This window comes from Notothenia rossii (genome assembly GCF_949606895.1).
Source record: "Notothenia rossii genome assembly, chromosome: 1".
Lineage (NCBI taxonomy): Eukaryota > Metazoa > Chordata > Actinopteri > Perciformes > Nototheniidae > Notothenia > Notothenia rossii.
The window spans coordinates 84599644-84618943 of NC_136912.1; the positions used below are offsets into that span (position 1 = coordinate 84599644).

General features: G+C 38.2%; 1 long non-coding RNA gene across 1 annotated transcript; it reads right to left on the bottom strand.

Annotated features, from left to right (window-relative positions):
• Nucleotides 1-14929: 14929 nt before the first annotated feature.
• LOC307022512 lies at nucleotides 14930-19300 on the bottom strand. Its single transcript, XR_013803424.1, has 3 exons — nucleotides 19085-19300; nucleotides 17203-17271; nucleotides 14930-15884 (listed from the first exon to the last, which is right to left on the bottom strand). It is a non-coding gene; the product is annotated as an uncharacterized lncRNA (long non-coding RNA).

The window sequence follows — 19300 nt, forward strand, 5'->3', positions numbered from 1 at the left end:
TGTATATTTGGCAACATAACATATTGGTAAATAACATCAATATGAATAATACAAGACTGGAAAAGGAAATGTGCTCTATATGTTATTTTCATACACCCAAGCACTGGGTGTATGTGTGTGACCGTTGTCACACAACGGTCACACACATGACCGGTAGTGGCGGAAGAAATAAAATACAGATATCAAGTACAACTTTCTGTACAACAATGTATTATCCAAACATATAAAGTATGCAGTAAAATGCATGACATTATTATGTCTTTACTCATGCAACAATGTTAACACAGGTTTTTACTGTTCTTGCTCGTCAAGCTAGCGTTTGTTTTTAATATTTAAAAATATGGTTCTCCCTTCCAAAGGATTGTGAGATAAAGAATTGGGGAAAGTAAAAGACAATGCAAAGCTGTATTAATTTATTTAATGTTGTAAAGTAGTGTTAAAAAATATTGGGCAAACTCTCCTTTTTGGCCTCAGCAGATACATTTGTAATGAAACCGTCTAATGTCTCTTTGTGGAACTGCTTTTCTTATTTGAGGTAAGTACAGTACAGTACTTTTGTCAAGTAGTTAACTTGCTTTTCATGCATTCAATAGCACACATATTGTGTGTACAATAACAATCTCTCACAAGAGAGAGCTTTCCCATGTGCTCACCTGCAATATGGAGGTCAGTCATTAGAGGGCCACGAGCTCACTACCAGGCTGCCGACTACTTTGGCAACACAGTGAAAACTATTATTAAGTCATAATATATGATACCCTTTGATTTCAGTGTCGCTGCTTTGTATTGATTTGTGTTGTTCAGGTTTAAGACTTTACTAAACCATCCTAACAAGTGTCAGCAGTATTTGCTCACAACAGAGAGTGACTAGTAATTAGCCTCTCTTTCCACTAGGGGGAAGTAGTGTCTCGATAATGAGGGTGGGAGATGAAGTGAGAAAGAGGAAGGTCACCATGATGAAAATAATCTGAGCCTGCATACATGGGTGTACTTCAATACTAGCTTTAACCCCGACCATCACCATAAGGTGTGTGTTTTGAGGAAAGTATAGTTTTGATCAATGCGGCCAGAGCTGCATACACCTGCAATCCATTTGAAACCATCTCATGACGCAAACTATCTAACATGCTGTTTAACTGCGACTTTTACTGGAATCAAGAGGCATTACTGTTCATCATCTTAAATACACACATAGCCTAATTTTGAACATGCATTTTATTACTTTTTTAAAAACTCAACCCACATCTGCACAGTTATAGGACTTAAAAAAATAACAACTTTTCCCTTGTTTGATTTACTAATTCAGTCGTGTTGAACTTGCTAACATTGTAAGCCTAGTGCTGCTGCTGGGTCAACATGCTCCAAACTGTAGCTGCAGGCAGGGATGGTTGGTAGAGATGTGCTTGAGGAACCTGGTAAACATATCGCCGTGCTAAGACTCCACAGTTGAAGGTTAACGTGCAGGTTTTCTTGCTGCAGATATTAAACAGCATGAGCTTGGATTTTTTTTTTAGATATCTTTATGATCGCTTATGTCTGCACCTGGGCCAATAAATGAAACCCCTCACATCAGGAGTTCAGTGAAATATTGAAAGTCTGTCGAGGTCAAATGTGAACTGCAGTCTGTCAGCAGGGGCTTGTAAATGGAACAAATTGTTTTATGAGAGAAAAACCTACATTACATCCAAATATGTCACACTGATAAAGTGTTATTCCTGTTTGGAACATAATGACTCAGCCCAGAACGGCCTCATAGGAGCCTTTGTTCTTGAGAAAAATTAAGCCCCCTGCGGTGCACGGGGTGAATATGAGATCCCCTCATGATGCTAACAAATGTGCCATTTGAACTTTGCTCAACATGTGACAAGCATGTAAAGTGTCTGGGTTAATGTTTTGCAATAAAATAACTGTATGTTTGGCAGAACGGTTGGGTTTATGGAAATGTATTATAGGGAAACATATCTGATGAGAGTCTATTCACAAATGCAAAGCTTCAGTTCAAGTAAAATAAAAAGGGAACTCTTTTAGGGTTTGGAAAAAAATATGAAAGTACAGATTTGAAAAATATTAATGTCAGCATTTATAAGAAATGAACAAGAATAAACAGTTGAGGCTGATGGGAATGTCATTCGTTTTTTAAATAACAACCTGTTGATGTACTAAATGTCAGAGGATCGTCAAAACATGGCAATCCACAACATATTTCCATCTACTGGAAAGTCATAGAATCACAGAATGCATTAAGATTGTCTGTCTGTCAAAATTCGTAACAATCTGTCCTGAAGATGATGAGATACGATGAGATATTTCAGGCAAACACATCTGGTCACAAAGCTTTTAAATAAATTCTCTGGGGAGCATGACTGTATGTTCAACATTTCAAGGCTATTTAGACTGCCATACTCTCTCTCTCTCTCTCTCTCTCTCTCTCTCTCACACACACACACACACACGCACGCACACATTTACAGTTAAAGTAAAGCAAATCAACCTAACAACATAACCTAACAAATGTGCTAATATGAAAAGATAACAATCTCGCTGTGGGGAGAGGAGGGACACAAAGCCACTGTCAACACTTGTTTATTTATAAAGTGATTTGGTGTGCTGCTGATACATTTCACACAGTTGGCTTCATATCTCAGGCTAATCTACCGAGCCGCTGGGGACAGTTAGAGCCCTGCAGGGTTTTTGGTCTCAGTCAAAATGTGTCGGGGATGTGTACTCAAACAAATCTGGAGTACAAAAAACTACTGTCGGGCTGGTTAGCACACAGAAATATGTAACACATCATATGATTGGATTCTGGTTGACCCTAGCTGCCTTTCAATAGGAACAATTATTTTTCTTTGATTTGCTGAGGGAAGGTTGAATAGCAAATATATTGCAGAAACAGAGCAGAAATGGTGCATCTTCTTGAACTGAACTGACACTGGATTTAGAATAACAAATAAAGATCTCTTTCAACATTATGGAATATAGACTTAGGCCTTGCCACATCATGAATCATGAGAGAGATTGAGGGAAATGTGATTGCATCATGTATTACTTTGGAGGAGTGAGAGGGAATCTGATTTCGATATATGTGGCTGCAGGAGTGAGTGTTAGACAATTAGATTAAGGATCTGTTTGGTTTGTTTGATATGTAACATCAGTCTCCCTCGTGAAACTCGACACCCTGTTGCTGTCTGTGTGGTCTCCATCCTCCGCTCCTCTGGGAGAGTAGAGGTCCAGGAGCGGTCCAGAGTTTAGACAGATCTGCTGTAAAACAGATTTGTCTCTTGGCCGCCACGTGTCCTGTAGGCCGGTGTCCCATTTCAAGATTTTTCTCTAAGGCCCCGGCATGTGCTTCCCAGGCTTTTTGTTTAACACGGCATCATATCCAGATTAGAACACCATCATACTGTCACGATTTGTCACATGAAAATGGGACAATAAACAGCATTTAGATTCAATAATCAGCCCTTTTAGCCTAACCTTAAAAGACACATACATACAGTTGCAAGAAAAAGTATGTGAACCCTTTGGAATTACCTGGATCTCTGCATAAGTTGGTCATAAAATGGAGGAAGCTACTGCTGTCCAGAAAAAAACATTGCTGCACGTTTGAAGTTTGCAAAAGAGCACCTGGATGTTCCACAGCACTACTGGCAAAATATTCTGTGGACAGATGAAACCAAAGTTGAGTTGTTTGGAAGGAACACACAACGCTATGTGTGGAGAAAAAAAGGCACAGCACACCAACATCAAAACCTCATCCCAACTGTGAAGTATGGTGGAGGGAGCATCATGGTTTGGGGCTGCTTTGCTGCCTCAGGGCCTGGACTGATTGCCATCATCGACGGAAAAATGAATTCTCAAGTTTATCAAGACATTTTTCTGGAGAACTTAAGGCCATCTGTCCACCAATTGAAGCTCAACAGAAGATGGGTGACGCAACAGGACAACGACCCAAAGCACAGAAGTAAATCAACAACAGAATGGCTTCAACAGAAGAAAATAGGCCTTCTGGAGTGGCCCAGTCAGAGTCCTGACCTCAACCCAATTGAGATGCTGTGGCATGACCTCAAGAGAGCGATTCACACCAGACATCCCAAGAATATTGCTGAACTGAAACAGTTTTGTAAAGAGGAATGGTCCAACATTCCTCCTGACCGTTGTGCAGGTCTGATATGCAACTATAGGAAACGTTTGGTTGAGGTTATTTCTGCCAAAGGAGGGTCAACCAGTTATTAAATCCAAGGGTTCACATACCTTTTCCACCCTGCACTGTGAATGTTTACATGGTGTGTTCAATAAAAACATAAAAACATATAATTGTTTGTGTGGTTTTAGCTTAAGCAGACTGTGTTTGTCTATTGTTGTGACTTAGATGAAGATCAGAACACATTTTATGACCAATTTATGCAGAAATCCAGGAAGTTCCAAAGGGTTCAAATACTTTTTCTTGCAACTGTATGTGCTGTAGGAAGACCAAAGTTTCATCAATATCAGTCTCCAATTTATAGTTGTAATCACATAGGCCTTGTTGTTGGGAACTTGCTGCAGGCCAGGAAAACATGCAATCTCATGACTGTGAAAGTTTGCTCTCAGGAATCATATGAGACCGCTGGAGGCTGGAACAGTACAGGACTCCAAACAGCACTTTAAGACTTCCTTTTGTATCTACTCTTTTTGAACCCAAGCCAACTTTTATTTGGTCACATTTTGCTCCTTGGCTACATGTTTTCTATTTAGCTCTGAGAGTTTGAGAGGTTCATTGAGGATATAGTTCATTCTTCAGCATTAAAATATCATCACTCCTCAGAGTTAATAAAAGATCTATAATATAATGAATAAAAAATATTTTGTTCTCATTTGGACTTTGAATTCGCCTCTTATGTTTCTCCAGCCATAATGAAAGTAAATGTTTTCTTATAATTATAAAGTGTCAATTAAATTGGTATTTGAGAGGTTATATTGTGTCAAAGAACAAACTCTTTCTCTGTCTTCAATAAGCCATATGTCAATGCAAAGATGAAAGCCAGCAACGGAAGTAGTGACGCCATACCATGACTGATTATTTGTCTGTTGTGTTCAAAGTATGTTTTCTGTTCATTTATCACACAGGGTTGTTTTTAACACGAAAAGCATATATCTTCTATATGTTTCCCTAAACAGCTTATGAGCCATAAAGATCAATTTTGCCAAAGCTATTACATTTACACAACATCCACTGCTTGAATGACACAATTTTAATTATCAATGAAAAGGAGCTTAATTTTAAAAGGGGGTCTTTGACGTTACAGGTTTGACAAGCACTACTTGGTATTAGACTATAATGGTGATTGTTGAGGTTACCAGACACCCACCTATCAGTTCCACTGTTGCCTACACCACTCCACCACATAGTATAATTAAACATTAATGTACCCGACTGCCTCACATTACAGCAAGCTATTTCCTCAATTCTGGATGTCCACACTCAGTTAAATGAAAAGGTTTTCACCAAAAGTATTCCACTTTTCTTTTGCTTTAAGAAATCTTTTCCAGTGCTTAATGGCTGCTCTAGCCAAATGTTGTTGAAACAAAAAGACTGTATCTGATCGCTGCTCCCAAACTTTTACAGACCTACAGCCCTTGTGGCGTATGCATAACCACTTAATCCCTATTAAAAGGAACACACAGGCAGCTTGGAAATTTAGCACAGGGTGATGATTGCTTTCTTTTCATTTTGTTTTTCACTTAACCCCTTCCCATCTTTCTTTTATGACTTTTATGGCTGGGAACACTGGGCCTTGTTGTTTTCTGGATGGTTTGAGCCGGACACAACAATGTTTGCTCAAAGCAACAGTGTGTGTGGTCTTGTTTTTGCATTAAATTGTTTTGTATCTTACAGTATCTTCCGCGAGTGTGTATCTGTGTGTTTGCTTTGGTGTGTCTCTCTGGTTGTCTGTTTCGTTGCATGTGCACTGACGTGCAACTAAGCATATGTAGTATTCATGTGCTTTTTGGCCTGGGGATGATACCCTCCCATTCATGTGACCATGTGACAGTGAGCTGTGTTGGTACTTTGTAGGAGCCTCAGGCGGAAAGGCAAAAAATATACTCTTTTTATATACCAGACTGACAGAAATAAACACTGAAGTCCATTACTCTTCCTAATTTGGTTAAAGAACAGCTAGAATATGCCCTCCATGCGTTGTGAATGAAACATTACATTTTCAGCCACACAAAATACACATACTTGTCTTTTTGTGCTGAAGGCCTTTTTGTTCTGGTCTTAGGAGAGATGGTTTTAATACCGCATTGCTCTGGCAGAACTAATACAGCTGCAGCTTCACTCATTAAGCACTGACAGCACTAACTCATCTTCATCTCTAACACTTTCTAACCAAAAACACAAACAACTACAGGACAAAGGACAACGAATACAAACCAACTACTCTAAATACAAGGGATAACAAAACACCCAACCAAATACAGAAAACGTACCAAAATACAGAAAACCCATTGAAATATAGAAAACACACAACTAACAGAAACTATGTTACAAACCATTGATTTAAGGAGAAGAAACTGAGTTAATACGGAAAAAGGAAATTTTGGCTTAGTCACAAATAAAATACAAGCGTGTTACTGTTTACAGAACAAATTGCAGAGCTTAGTCACATCCTCACTGCTGAAACACTGAGGATAATTACCATAGATCTGATTTCTTGGTGTGGGGAGCAAAAACGAATTGTTCTGCATTTTTTTAGTCGTGGTGGTTTAGGAGGAAATTAGTGTGAAGTCTGTGAACCTTAAACCATATCCAAATCTGGGCATCAGGCTCTGGTATAATCAATAAATGATTGACATCCATCACTTTACTCCAGCAAAGGTTTGTTTTCACACAAAATGTAACAGGAAAAAGTTGGTCGCCTCAGGATACCGTGTCAGATTAAGACATTGCAGATCGCAGGGCATCAACACATGCTTCAAATTTAAGATTGATTAAGCAATATTATATCTCAAAGCCTTAAAGCTCTTATAAACTGTAACAGTTGGGAAAATATAGAAGATTTTATAGCTTGGATGAACACTTTAACTGCCAATGTTGGATATATAGAAAGATATAAAATGTCGTTCTTTTTTGAAAATGTCATTTGTTAGTGCAACATCACTTTGATTATATGTGGGTCAACAGAGCATTCAAAACTATTTCTACCTCTAGGTTATTACACCTTGAGTTCTTATGTCAATATTGGCACAAGCAAACAAGGCCTGCTGAATATTATTCTCCCAGGCATATTTTACCTGCCTGTTCCTAAGAATATTTGAAACAAAAACAAATAGCTATGGAGGGAATAGCAGAGTTGTCTATTTATGAATCTTATCAAAACAAACTCACCAATTAAACCAGCCTTGGTGGGGTGAATAATCAAGCTAACAAAAAAGAGTATTTTCTCTCAAAGCTGCAAATTCCATTCATATCTACATCGTAAATGTGTCTAAACTCAAGCAACAACAGCCTTCCGTCTCTGGGAAACAGTGTTTTTAAAGTCCTCAGGGTGATAACAGACAGCTGGGCCTCCGCGCTGTACACACATATAGACAATATTAAAGTATAGCTGTGTCACCCTGCTACTTCCTCTCTTCTGTTAGCCCCGTGTTAATAGCTTTATGGCTCAACACAAACAGAGCATTATAGTTGGAAGAGATTGTTTCAAGTTCATGTGATATGTATAAAAATTGAAGGAAGTCCATAGCTGACAGTTCACACCATAATACTGCGCCTATTTAAAAGCAGCAGTCGTTCAGGCTCTATGGTATTGGAACCAACTGGGGTCCATGAGAACTAATAGAAATGTCCGTCTGTTGGTCGGCAGTTGGCCGAAGTATTGAAAAATGAATATCTTGACTTGATTGGGAGTAAAATGTAATTCGAGTAAGGTGGATCAAGAAAATTCACGCGCTAACTTTGAATGTAACTATCTGGTAGATGAGATGTTCCTGTATCAGTCTGATACACTCTGTAAATCCAGAGGAAAAGAGAAAGGATCAAACATGGATTCCTTCGCTTGGCACCATGATTACTGGATTTCATGGAAAGCTCTCCAATAGTTGTTGAGGTATTTCACTACACCACTCTATAGTGTGACTCTTAAGCCCCACGGACCCGGTTCATTTGCAGGAAACAATGTCTAAGGAGCCTTAATATTTAATAAACTATGAATATTTTATATCCATATAACGGGAAAAAAACTCATTTAACTGATCTTTTTCATTTTTTTTCTCCAAAAAAACACACAACACTGACCCTCTGAATTAGCCCTGAGCGAAAAATGTTAAACTATTACTGCACCGGAAATTATCCTAGCTCCCTTATTACTTAGCTGCACATCCAACACATCGTTTATGATCCTAAAGACAGCCCACCTCAACACTGAAAGATACAAACTCGCGACGTTATCAACAAAAACGTACATCAAAACATGTGGCGCTAGGTAGCCTAAAACGCTAACATGGCTTACCTTGGTTTTGTCTGGTCAAAACTGGTTAATATATCCAATGTGGCTGTGTCCCCTTCAGGGGCGGATCTAGACAAATATTCATGGGGTGGCAAGAGGGTGGCAGGAGAATTTGAGGGGTGGCATCCCCTGGCAGAAGTATATTCTGATTTAATCGCAGTCATATCAATCAATGTTAACTTGGAAAGCCACAATATTGATATTTTAACTCAATAACATTAGGTGAGATTATTGTGGCACATCAGTAAAGCCTTAAATATAAATAAATATATAAGGTGGCACACGTAATTTAATGAATTTTAACTGAATGAGTTGATTTAACTCATAGACCAGCAGGGGTACCAAATATGCAGACTGCTGCAATAAATACATTGATTAACTGTCAACAATCATATTATTCCTATCAGCTGTCAATCACTGTTATGATTCACATCTTCAGTGTTATTATTAAATAAACTATATTTTTTGTTAATGATGAACGTTCCTCAAGATGCTTGCTCACCCTCCTTCAAATTTGAAAGACCAGTAATTACTATCATAATTCAAAAGAATCAAAGGAACAGTTCAGCGCCCCACAACTTCATTGCAAACAGTTACAACCTTGACTTTACATCAGAAAGAACAAACATTAAAGAAATGACTAACTGCATCAGTTAGGGTTAAAAAAAACTGTGTATTCAGCTAAAACATACATCGCTGCAGTTATTATCCAGTGGAATGCCCGTACCTACTGGCCTAGTTAAATCAAAGTGGTTACTTTTTTTTGGCTGGGCAGTGAAGTTTTACACACCGTCTTATTTGACTTTCTCAGGACTTGAAACTGTTTTTTGGGGGCAGACCCCCACAAAGACGAAACATATATTTACACATGTAAGGTCATCATCTTAACAGTTTATTATTCTCATCGACTCATCCGTGAGCAGAGCATCAAGTTGGCATGCCTATAACAGCTGAATGTGGCGATTACCATCTTGATCAGCAAAACGCCACACAAATGTAAAGCTATGGTGCGTTTTGGTTCAATGCTGAGTAGGCCTACAGTCAAACTTGACAGGCTCTTCTTTGTCATAGTAGACAGCAAACAGTGGCGGCGCCAGAGTATTTGTGTTGGGTAATCTATGGTAGGGCTAACCCATACAGTGGTGGGGCTCAAGTCAGTATTTGCAATGTAATAACATACACGCTCCCCTTGACAGTGAAACGCCACGCGTGAGGTTTATATTATTTCCCTGTCTCAATCCAAATTGAACTGTATGAAATAAAAAGGCACATTTGTCTTGTAGTAAATAAAAAGGGCGACCTGGAGCCAATCCTGCAATTTCCCCACAGGTCAAAGAGTTGAAAACCCAACCCCTGTAGGGGGGTCTGGGGGGATTATCCCCCAGGATATTTTTTTAAATACTAACATCAAATACACATTCTGGTGCTCTCTTAAGAAGAAAAATAAAGAAATATATATTACTACACGAGGTATTTAATAAAATGAATGTCATTTTAGTTTTTTGTTACTTTGTTCTGAAAGCTGAACCTGCTGCTCCTCACAGAGAGGAGAGGGAAGAAGCTGTGTGAATTACTTTACATTGTGGATAAGGGTGGATAGCCCCCATTGTTCTGTGTGTCAAAATGAAAGACAGTCCACACACCTATCAATCATCAAACCGTAGGGTCTTATAGTTGTACCGATGTATATCGAGATGTACTACAGCAAAAGTATTCTCCGTCGGGACTTCCTGCAACAACACCACGCCGTTATCGTGATTCTGATTGGCCAGAAGACATTATCAAAGATGTTCTATTAAGAAGACGATCACTGCGTGACAAAAGTTTTCAAAACCGTTTCTAATCTTCGGTATTTCCAGACAAGTGGCTACTGAAATCAATCTTACTAACTGTGCAATTTACTCCGCGCGAGATGGCAGACTTTATTTTGCTTACTTTAACATCATTTTTCATGGTGGGGCTAAGCCATTTATTAGTATGGCTGTAGCCTACCCCAGCCATACCCTGACCGCAAATACCTCATTCCTTCTGTCGACTTGTATCCGAAATGCTTCTCGTTTTGCGCTGTCCTCCCGTTCAAATGAAATCGCCGCCAATCATATTTCCAAGCTCGCGCCAGGGGGGGGGGGGGGGGGGAGTTACAAGGCTCGCGTCTTGTGCTGCATTCACTTGCACTCGGACATTAGAGATTTTCTCTCATAAATGTCCGATGAGCCACAACTTTTCTTTCAAAACAAAGCTGCCAAATGGGGTGGCAGCTGGGGTGGCAAGGCATTTTTCTGAGATGGCAGCTGCCACCCCGTGCCACCCCGTAGAACCGCCACTGGTCCCCTTTGAAATGTTCTGATAATCTATAAGCAATAAAACTGCAATGCCGTTCTAAAATAGTAGAGCAGGCCATTCCTACGCTCTTGTAGCAAGATTGAATGCGCAAACATGAGTGTGTGCGGGACGATTTCCCTTCGATTCTATTGGCTCTAACGGTCAGAAAGAGATGTCACATGTCAAAATCGAGCAAGGGGGGCCAGAGATAAGGAAAATCCACCCAAATGGCCCCAGAAGAGGTTTTTTTTTGCTAAATCTGTCTAAAAAGGTCAAATATCACTTGTTTTGCGTCAATCTTGATACAGGGTACTTATTATATGTTGTACTTTGGATTCCTAAAGCTTTTAGTCTACTAACCCATCATCCAAGGTTAGTTACTTTTCACTATAAGTACAAAATATTTTTGGGACGGACACTATAATTTACAGTTTTTTACCATGTTCAATCGGAATTTTCTTTAAAATAAAACAAACATATACAGTATTCTGACTTTTCTACATCCAACTCAAAGGTTTATCATTACTTTGAGAAAAAAGATTATTAATTTAACCCTTTTAAAAGGGAAGATTTGGTCATTTGTTCTGGGAATGTCATTTTCGAGCCTGAAACCTGAAAAACAGGCTTGAGGCTTAAGAGGTTGCCAATAAGTCTGTTTTACTAACCTCAGCACTAGTTGCTCGCAGCTAACTTAAAGGTTTTACCATAGATGTTAAAACAAAACAGGATACATGGTTTGCTGTTGGATCCTGTTCCTTCCTATGAATTTTTCTCAATAGTGCCTGAAGCTAAAAATGTAATGACTGCCAAATCATATAATCACCTGGGTTGACTTGTGATCTTCCGCAACTGTAGTCCCATGGAGCAAGTGTACAAGGTCTTCCTTCAATACCTCGATTTTGGCTCATGAGCAAGACTGTTGGATGCAAAATAAGAGAGTTCAGTTGTTAGTGCGTTTTACAACTTTAACCACCCAGTGATTTCTAGAAAGGCTATCTAAGTGTTTATATTGGGAAGTTGTTCAACCTAAGGATTATAGAAATACATTTTTCCAATGTAGGTAATTGGGATAAGTATTTTTGGGCCCCATCATACATCATGTGTCGGATATGGAAGTTGTAACTCGAAAACTGGCTCAAAAAGATGTCTCGTTTATCAGCTTGTTTTCAATTCAAGCTTTTTAACTTTGGTTCAGCCTTATATGCAAAAATGGTCATGCTGTGTGTTGTGCGTGCGGCACACCGTGACTAATGTAGCATGGAGGTTTGGCACGAATGCTGCTGAATGTTGATGTATATCAGAGATAGTGAGGACTCATTTCCTCTTCGAAAACCATTGTCCTGGCCTTCATAAAACAGGGCATTATGACGTGTAGTGCAACTTTATGGCACCTGCCTGTATGTTCACAAAGTTTTAGGGGATAGGGTTGCGTGTTTAAGGTTTAAAGTTATACTTTATCATCAAGAGCCTCTATGACAACTACAATGACAAGGAAAGTAAAGTATACTGTAGATGCAAGCAACATGGTTATCAAACAAACTTCAAAGCATGTTACAGACTGTAGGGAAATTAAAAGTGAATACGAAATCTGATAAGTAAAACAAGAAGAAATAAAAATAACAAAGCCAACCCAAAATCAACCTAGAATAAACCTCTCACAGAAAAAGACATATAATAACAGTAATCATTATAAAAAGAATAATAGGTTGTTAATTAAAGTTGAGAAAGAGTCCAAAGTGCTCTTAAATTTCTACAGACTTTGACTGTGTGCCTGACATTTTCTCAGGGGAGAAAATTCCTTAAATCTTTTAACCAAGAAGTTGTTCCAGAGGGGTTGGTACTCTTCCAATGTAATAATATATGACATTTGGTGGTGAAGGTTTTAAAAGCAACAAGGTCAGCCAGGTATTTGCTATTCCAGCCTTCAACAGGAAACATACTTTAGATGACAATTAAAGGGAAAGGGATTAAGGAAATGCCAAGAAATGTAGAGAGGGAATCCAAAAAGTGATATTTAAAATGAGTCAAAGCTGGGGCCAGAAGAAAAGTGTGTGTGTGGTCAGCTGGGGGGGAAAAATCATCTAATACAGAAATTGAATGTGAAATGTAAACATTTACTCAGCACGACCCTGATAGCGCCTGCAATACAAGCAGCATTACTTGTCGGTCACGAATTGAAAAAACCTTTATTGAGTTGTGAACTGAAACACAGTGATCCCAAGAGGATTGCTGAACCTAAGGTGAAAAAAAGTTGGCTTCTTGTTGCTGGCTGTGATGGAAACAGCTGCTAGAACAAAATGTAATACATCAACTCTGGGGGTGAAAGTTTTATGAAGTGCAGCAAGGGGGGTTGATTAAAAGCACAAGAAGATATATGAATATAGAAAACTGGGATTTATTAAAAAAGCGTTGCAGCCCACCCCTCATTACGTTGACCCAAACTGGAAATGAGATATGCTCATAATTTGTTTCCCGTTGCTCATATGGGACCTCTCCATATGACCCCACCTATTAAATGTTATCGCTTTTAGAGTCCTGGGGTCCACATATTTACACTCAGAATAAAGTAAAATGAAGACAAAGAGTAAATGGAAAAATTATGTTTTTTATTTTTACGATTGTTTTTTCATTTTTGAAGGATTAACTATCTTTCTGCATGTTATCCATATTTATACAGCTATAATAAAGGTCCGAAAACGACCTCTGTTTTCGCAAGAAGGGTTTTTGCTTCACTAATTTTACAAAAGGATTGACCTTTTTTGGCAAAATTCATACGTTACTAAAGAGAAAATATGTTTAAAAAAAATATTGTAATAGGATATTTAGTTTAAATAAGAAAGGAAATATTCTGCTAGAAATTCCTATAATGCAAATACTTTAAAGTTAGTGCAAGGTTTACCTACAATACATTGACTGTTTTTAAAATATCGCTGCAGTTTATTTTAGTAGTATTTATTACAAATGATGCTTTTAAAGAATAACCCCATGTATTTTAAAAGTGGTTGCATTCAATAATAATAAATATTCTATCATAAATCTATATAAATCTATCGTTGTCAACATTCATGTTCTTTTCACACGACATTTAATTGGCAAGGAACAAAGAGTTGCTGTGGTGTCAGTTGAACTTTACGGTTTTTTTAGGGGATAAATCAAGTTTTACCAACCCTCAGCTCCCACACCAAGAACTCTGTATTGCCTCAGGACATTACACACACCTGTAGGCCGTTTACGATACTTTCGTGGAAGCAACAGAGCAGTAGCTTACTTTAACTGTTCATGAGTCTGTTGCTCATAAATGGGTGCACTGAAAAAAAAAGGGCGTTGGATTAACATGATTTTAATATGGAAACCGGTTGCACACATTAAAAACATGTGTACTCAAAACTATTCCATTATGTTAAAGACACACAACTATGTTATGTCAAAGAAACATGAAATTGTTATGTTCATTTGAATATTTCCTTTAATAAAGGTATATTCATTTACCCTATGTTTAACCAACATGACTTTTTTATGTTCATTTTAGGCTTTTAATGTGCTCAGTATATTTAACTTGTACCTGTTAAAGCAACATGATTTCTTTATTTAAGCTTCACTGTAAAAAGTCTGTTGGACTTAAGTAATAAAAGAACATGGAAACCGGTTGCATATATTAAAATCATGTGTACTCAAAACTATTCCATTATGTTAGAGACACACAACTATGTTATATCGAAGAAACATGAAATGGTTATGTTAATGTGAATATTTCCTTTAATATTAGTTATATTCATTTACCCTATGTTTAACCAACATGACTTTTTATGTTCATTTTAGGCTTTTAATATACTCAGTATATTTCATTTGTACCTGTTAAAACCACATTAATGTTTTGTTTAAACTACATGCTATAGTTTTCTGTTTAATCTACCTAGTGCTCAAGGGGTACATAAGATTATTTATTTCATGTGAATAGAGGCATCTCGTACATTCTTCTACAGGATCCATCCTAATCTCTTATATCTACAGCATTTATCAAACCATTTTAAAACAAATAGTCAATAAAGACAAACACATTTCTTTGAACAACATTCATGTATTTTTCTCAAAAAATAAAACAATATTACCAACCAACACACATCCAGATGAGCTTTTGGTTTTTCCATCATGCAGCCCCAGGAGAATTAACAAATACATTGAAAATAAAGAAATAGAAGAAATAAAAAAGTTTGTGATGCATGTACATATACATTATTGTGTTAGAACACAGCAAGGAAGCTTAAAGGAAACTATTCTCCCGACCAAAAGAAAGGTTTATTGGGCCAAATGGCAAAGAAAGGCTTATTTTTGTAACTCATTCATAGTAAACAATTAACAGAAAATGTCAACGCCTAGCCGAAAAAAGGAAATGTTCTTGCAAATCCATTATTTAAATAGTAACCTGCTAATATGAAAGGGCACTTTAATGCAAAAAATCAATGGCATTGCTTTGGAAAAATACATGAATGTATAAAAATGGCCTGGTTTCTCACCACATATGCACTAAAGAAAGTATTACAAATAAAAACAAGAACTGACATTTTGAAGTAGCGCAATTAGTACATTCTGAAACACATGACAAGTGGTATATTCTGAAAACACATGACCCCAGGAAAAACCCACATTTCTGAAACATGCAAATCAAGCAAAAAGCATGAAGAAAGGGAGTGCGAGACAGTTGTATCGATGAAAGTCCAGTATGAATGCTGTAAAAGTGCACAATGGTCCATGGCAACAGCTCACTCAAACAGTTTGTTTTTAAACGCTTGGGCTTTCTTGGAGAGCATGTTGCCGTCTAGCTCCATTAACATTTGCTGGAGCACTTCGAACGTGCACTTCAGTTTAGGGGGGTAGTTCAGGTTCATTGCATACATTAGTCCAAACAGCATGGTAGCAGCTAATGCAATGTTGTCCACATCAGTTAGTAGGCTACCTGTTGGCCTTCCAGGACAATCTGTCCTCTGGTCTCATGGTGGAATTGTGTTTGACGACATAAAGTCCCACTGTAATCCCCTGAATGGACCGCAGAATGACTTCTTCATCTTCTGCCTGCAGAGTGCACAGTCACAAAAGGAACAGAGTGAGATCTAACAAATCAATACATATATATACCCATTACTAAATCACTGTGTTTAACAAGTACATTTGGTCAGATTTCAGTACTTTTAACCCTACTTGTTATCTGATATACTCCTGTCTGACCTGATAAAAAAAATTTCATTTCCTGTATCTATTTTAAATTAAAAGCCCTCTAGCTTTTCAGTGTAGTCTAGCTATTAAACAAAAAACAGGGATGTTCACATACTTTAGGCTATATACTATGTGGTGTTTCAATAAATACATATTTTAACGCCCAACAAAAAAATCAAAAGGTCAAATATTACTTCTACTGACCACAAACTCTCTCATTGAGGTACACACACAGCCCCTTGAGAAGACAATCCCGGCCTAAATCGACATCATCAACCCAAGTGAAGGGGAATAAGAAAAGAAAGAATCTCTTTTGCTCAATGAAATGTGTACACTATTGACTCGATGTATAATTTTCTTAAAATGAATTCTTACTTGAGTCATGTTTGACATAATACAGTTCAGACGCTGGCCTATCTGTCCTCCTCTATTCTCAAAAACCTTCAGAAGTTTGTCAGATAGCACATCCAGCTAAGAGAGAAATCTTGATTGGAGGGGCAGGGTTGTTATGCGCTTAAACTCTGCATTTATCAAAGAAAACGAAATATCACAGTCATAAAAATCATGAAATCATTTCATTTTCTAATGATGTTATGATTGTTGTTGTGTGCTTGCCTCAAAACGATGCAGAGAAACTAGTCCATGCATTTGTTACTTCAAGGCTAGCTTATTGTAACTCTTTATTATCAGGGTGTACCAAAAACTCAGTTAAGTTGCTTCAGCTGATTCAAAATGTATTGACCAGAGCACGGAAAAGGGACCACATTACTCCTGTTTTGGCTCTATAGTGAGAATAACTTTTTATATCAAGTACGAACAACCAGGTTAGACTACATTACATTTCATTTAGTTTACGTTTTTTTCCAAAGCGACTTAAAATAAGTATTACTGTAATATAAGACTACATATAAGAAACACCCTTATAGCCATTTCAACAAACAAAACATTATCACTTTTTTGAAGGAGGCTTTATCGCAGAATGTTCGGCTTTTGCCTCTCACTTTCTGAATAACTTTTGCCTAATAAATCAGAAAATGTGTATATCCCTGCAATATTTGCAGTATGTAAATGTTATGAATAAATATTCAGAAATTGTCAGACTAATACCAGTTTTCAATTAATTAAAGATGAAGTTTAAGTTAGTCAAGTAAATCACACAAAACATTTGAATACTCACCATTTACTACAGAGCCTTTGGAACAATGGTCAAAGGAAGGCTGAGGTCAATCTTCTCCACACCAATTACCTATCACAGAAAAACATATTTGAAATAATTTCATTATTCACACACAAATAAAACAAAAATGTTCTGCTCCTTACAGGCGACATTTACCATTTAATGATGTACCTTTAGGTTAATATGAAGCGACTTCGGCCGAGATGGGCGCCTCCAGTGTAAAAAGCTACAGTAGCCTACGGTACGTCTACACTACACTGACTACAGGCATCAAAAAATGCTTTCAACGCTTCGCCCATTCACTTGAATGGGGTGACGTAGAAGATTTTTAATCTTCGCCGAACTGCATTGTGGGGAGCATGGCATGGCTTTGCAAGCATCACGAGCATCTATCGGCATCAAAAGTTGAACAATGTTCAACTTTTGAGGCTCGATGCTTGGCATCAGCCAATCAAATTCCGTTTATGCAAATCCCGCCAGTGCAAGCTCAGCCAATCAAACCGCGTGCAAGCTGGGAGAGCCAGACAGCAGTTCATTTCCTCATATTCCAAACGAGATATTACGGTAGCAAATCACCCGGTTCTTTACGACCGGAACTATTTACCGGGATACAAACCGGAGGAACCAGGCATGGAGGGAGGTGGCAGAGACAGTGGGTGAAACTGATAGTTTTTTCGCCTGTTTGGAGAGTTTATATCCAGTTTACTTCGTTTTAACATTGCTATTGCTTTGTATTTCGGGGGCGGGAGATTCATGTGATTGGTTGCTCGCAAAAAAACGCTAAGCTTCAGACACGCCCAGCTTCAAGATTTTTGTAGTGTAGACGGGCCGGCCCGTCTACACTACAGGCATGAAAAAATGCAATGAGTACAACTTTGTACGGAGCCATACACATCAGCGTTGCGAGCTCATTTCCATTGGTTTCAATGGAGACGTGCACTGCAGCAGCGCGCACCGCTCGTCATGTGACGAGGGACAACCAATCACAACCGAGAAACATCTCAACTTCCGTAAACACAAGTGTACGGCAAATATGGAAGATGAGTTCATTTCACAGCGGGTGGATCGTAACCCTTACTTGATCTGTCCGGCATTTCCCCCATATTCATGGTGTGTGCACCGCTGCTAAAATGTAACACAATCATTCATATCCTCCAATTTCCAGTATCAAGTGTCGCTTTCTGGGACACACCACACACAATATTGTGTCTCTGTTTTGATCTGTGTGTATTTACGGTATTTACATGAACACAGAGCGGATCAAAGCAGAGACATAAACAACGTTTTTTAGGGAAAACACTGCGGTCCCACAGACAATATTGTATCTTTAACAATCAACACCTTAAATGGGTAAAGATGGTCGCTTAACGTAAGGTAGGCCTACAACCTGCATCAGCGCCCTTAAAAGTCGTCACAAGAGTAGACATGCAGAGCCGGACCGACGCAATAAAGTTTTACACCGCCTGACAGCAGACATGAAATAAATAAAACAAGACGTAGCCTATAGACATGCAAACATGCCGCAAGCTCATCCATCAGATATGACTCCCCCCTCCCCACTGAGCTCGGTTTAATAGGCATAACTTTGGGCAAGGTTCATAGTTTTAAATATTGTAAATCAAGCAACTGTCGGACTTACGCTCTACAAATACTCACAGTATAAAAAAACACGCTAAACACAAGTCAATCAATATAAACTCACCTTATGATTTTCATGGCTTTATCCTAGCTAACACCAGTGAATGACAATGTTTACATATTGACAGCTGTATTTACGTTGCTCGTTGTAACGGCAAATGTGAACTCTGCTTTTTGCAAACAATGCGTCTTGTGATAACCTGTAACTATTTGATGACATTAAATAACTTTAAATAACTTTTACCTTGTAGAGATGTTCTCGGGACAGAACCAGCTTACTCCTCCGATGCGGGAAGAAAAAATTGTAGAACCCCCCCTTTGTTTAAAAAAGAAAAAGCTTCACATTTTTAAAAATAAATATATTTTGCAATTTTTTTCTGCTTTACATCTTGTCCATTAAAGTGCCATATTGTTCAGGTTCAATTACGAAACTATTGAAGTACGGGTTTGAGTCCGACCA